The sequence below is a fragment of the Mus caroli genome, chromosome 1 (assembly GCF_900094665.2).
Source record: "Mus caroli chromosome 1, CAROLI_EIJ_v1.1, whole genome shotgun sequence".
Classification (NCBI taxonomy): Eukaryota; Metazoa; Chordata; class Mammalia; order Rodentia; family Muridae; genus Mus; species Mus caroli.
In genome coordinates, this window is record NC_034570.1 from 128,326,527 (window position 1) to 128,330,441 (window position 3,915).

Consider the following 3,915-nt stretch of genomic DNA (forward strand, 5'->3'; position numbering starts at 1 on the left):
TGGGTAGGGAAGTGGGGGGCGCTATGGGGGACTTTTGGGATAGCATTGGAAATGTAACTGAGGAAAATATGTAATAAAAATATTAAAAATTAAAAAAAATGTATGTCACTTTTCCCTGTGATGTGCAACCTTGGACAAGAAGAAAAAAAAAAAAGAAAGTACTTTGATTTATTTTCTCCTCTCAGATAACCTCTAAATATGTCTCTCCTAGGGGGAGACAGTAGGGTCTTCAAGATGCTTTAGCAGGTAAAAGCCCTTGCTGCGCAGGGCTGCCAAGCAGAGTTCGAGCCCTGGAACCCTTATACAAGTGGAAGGATAAATCGTCCTGAAGCTGACCTCTGTCTGACCTCTACACGTGTGTCATGACACATTTGCACACTCTTCCTTTTATGACTTGAAAAAAAAGGTCAGGTGTCAAGAAGGAGTGGGTGCTGTTGGCACCCCCTTCTCTGCCCACCCTGGAGACAGGGTCTTACTGTGCAACCTAGGCTGGTCTTGATCCCCCTGCCTCAGCATCGCTAGGATTACAGCTGATCCACCATGCCCAGCTTCCCCTTCCACTGTCTAAGGAAGCGGTTCTTCACCTGTGGTCGTATATCAGATATCCCACATATCAGATATTTATATTATGATTCATAACAGCAGCAAAATTACAGTCATAAAGTAGCAACGAAAATAATTTTATGGTTGGTGGTCACCACAATATGAAGTGTATTAAAGGGTAGCCGCATCAGGAAGGTTGTGAACCGCTGATCCAAATTGTCGGCGTTTGGACAGCAAATTAAATAGTCAGCCAAGGTTTAAGGTGGGCTGTTTTGTTGTTGTTTGTTTGTTTTGTTTTAACATGGAAAGCCTTAGGGAGGGCCACCACTAGAGTCAACTGTCTTCCTCTAAAGCCGAAGCTCAAAGTTAAAGCCCTTAGGGCCACTGTCCTGGAAAAATGTGCACTGTGGATCTGTTTGCTAGCTCTTGTGGCAAAAGGCCTGTCATCAAACTACTAGGGAACTTGAGGTAAAAGGATCCCCAATTCAAGGTCTGCCTGGGCTACAGAGTGAGTTCCAGGCCAGCCCAGGCAGCTTCATGAGCCCTTCTCAAAATGCAGACTACAAAAGCCATAGAGAATACTGCTCAGTGGTTGGAACTTGCTGATAGCCATGGGCCCTGGATACGGTCCTTAGTACCACAGCCAGGAGAAAAGACCATGGACAGAACACACAGGAATTTGGATTGAATACATGCCCAGGTTTACAACCAAAACTTGTAAGCACATTGAGCTGTTCCTACTGTGTGCCCTATGCACACTCCAGAGCTGCAGCAGGAGCACCAGTGAGCTCGCTGAATCAGCCGGGCTCTCAGCTTCACTAAGGACCAGCTAGTTAAGAGCTGATTGTGAAGCTGGGCACTATAGCACACACAGCTATAAACTCAGCACTGGGGAGGTAGAGCCAGGAGGATCAATAATTCTAGTCCAAGTACTGATGTTGCATGCCTTTAATCCCACCCAGCACTTGAGACTCAGAGGCAGGAGTTTGAGTCCAGCCTGGTCTACAAAGCAAGTTCCAGGTCAGCCAGGGCTGTTTTACAGCGAAGCCCCATCTCAAAAAATAATAAACAAACAAATAAATGAATAAAAAGAATTTGAGTCCAAGGGCTGGAAAGATGGCTCAGCAATTAAGAGGACCCTGATTTGATCCCCGGGACCCATACTGTGTCTCACAGCCGTCCATAGCTCCATTCCAAAGGGATCCAAGAGCCATGCATGTGGTGCACATACACACATAAAGTAAAATAACTAAATGTAAACAAGCAAGCAAAACCAAAACAAAAATCTAAGCTGGTGTGGTAGTACATGCCTTGAATCCCAGTTCTCCACTGGCAAGGGCAGGTGGAGCTCTGAGTTCCAGGCCTGTCAGGTCTATGTAGTAAGACCCTGTCTCAAACAAACACACACACACAACCTAGCTAGCTAGAATTAGGGACTCTGCTTGGAGCTGCAGACCGGCAGCTGACCTACAGGGGAGAGATGCAGAGGTTCCCGCCCTTCCTCTATAACAGCCGTTCTCAACCTTCCTAATGCCACGCCCCTTTAATACACTTCTAGATCATATTGTGGTGACCCCCCTCAGCCATAAAATTACTTCATTGCTACTTCATAACTGTAGTTTTGCTACTGCTATGAGTTATAATGTAAGTATGCTTTCGGATGGTCTTAGATGACCCCTGTGACAGGGGGTCGAGACCCACAGGTTGAGGGACACTGCTGTACAAGTGAGGCTGAAAGTTAACTTTCAGAAAAAAGGCATGGCAGGAAGCTGAGGTGAAACTGAAGACGTGGGGAAGAAGAGAAAGGCGGTGTAGGTCACCCAACAGTGACATGAGCTCTGGAGACAAGCCAGGCAGATTGGAGTGTGGATTCTGTCCCTTCACACTTGTATGACTGTGTCACGTTCATCTTTCATACAGTGCTAACAATGCTGTGGACATTGAGGGTCACATGGGATAACACACGGAGGTGACTGGCCCAGGCCTTGCACCATAGACAGCCAGGATCAGCCTTTATGAATAAGACTCGATGGACCTTTTAATATTTCATGTGGCTGTGAATATATTGTTTCATTTCACTAAAATATCCCCCAGCTTGTGCTTGGGGAAAGTATGGCTTGGAGGTGGAATCTGCTTGCAGTGGTGGTGGGCATCTTGTGCCTCTGCTGCTTCTCCACCATACTCTGATGCTAGGTCCCCAGAGCCCAGACACTACTGCTGAGGGGCCTACTGAATGCACACAGGCTGGCTGCAGGGATGCCTCCCATCTCCACCGTGACCGTTCTTTTGTGCGGTCTGTTGGCCATCTGAGGATTCGGCTCCCAGGGTACTGCACTGCACCAATTACTATGCTGTCTCTTGTCTTGGAGGCTTTGTGTGTTGCCAGTCCCTGGCCAACACAGTTTTCAGAAGGCCAGCTTCCCCTGTGTTCACTCATGGCCCAAACTAAACTAAGAAGTGTGATTGTTCGGAGTCTCTGAGGTTGAGGACTCTTGACTTACTTTCAAAGATTCAGATACCAAATGTGAACTTGGCAAGCCCACCCTTCCTAAGTCGAGTCAAATGCACGCCGCTGTCTTTGCCAGGGTTGTACTTCCAAAAGCAGTCATTGCCACGCTCTGCGGACTTTTGGCTGCCTTTCTTTCAGAAGCTGTGTGGTCCCTGGAAGAACACTGAACTTAGAACTTCAGTCATGTGGTTTCCAGGGCCCACGGCCTCACGCTCAAACCTGGATGGATGCATAGACCCCAAACTTAGTGAGGTCAGATGAGATACCAGATCTGAAAGGCATTACTATTGTAGATTACTGTAAAAATATAAAGCATTTTAAATATGTATTGGTGAAAAAAAATTGGAGAATTGGAGTTGAATCTAGAAACTGAGTATATTTTTAAATGTTGTTTTATTAATTAAAACAATGAAACATGAAAAATTCTATGTGAGTTTTGCTTACATGGATGCTTACGAGTACATGCAGTACTCAGAGAAGCCAGAAGGCGGCGCTGGATTTCCTGCTTGTGAGCTGCACGCAGGTGCTGGGAACTGAGCTTGGGTCTTCTGGGACAGCAGCCAGTTCATCTCTCCAGTTTATAGTTAATTATTTCTTAACACTGGGAATTGAACCCAGGACTTCAAGCGTGGTAGGCAAAGCTATTATGCCTAGCCAGAGATTTTTTTTTAAGCCCAAAAAACCTTGAGATAGGATCATACTACATAGCTCAGGCTGGCCTTGTACTCCTGATCTTCCTGCCTCTTGGCTCCTAAGTACGTGTGTGTACCATCACACCCAGCTGAATATGTACAAGAAGGTCCTATCTCCTTCCTTCCTTCCTTCCTTCCTTCCTTCCTTCCTTCCTTCCTTCCTTCCTCCCT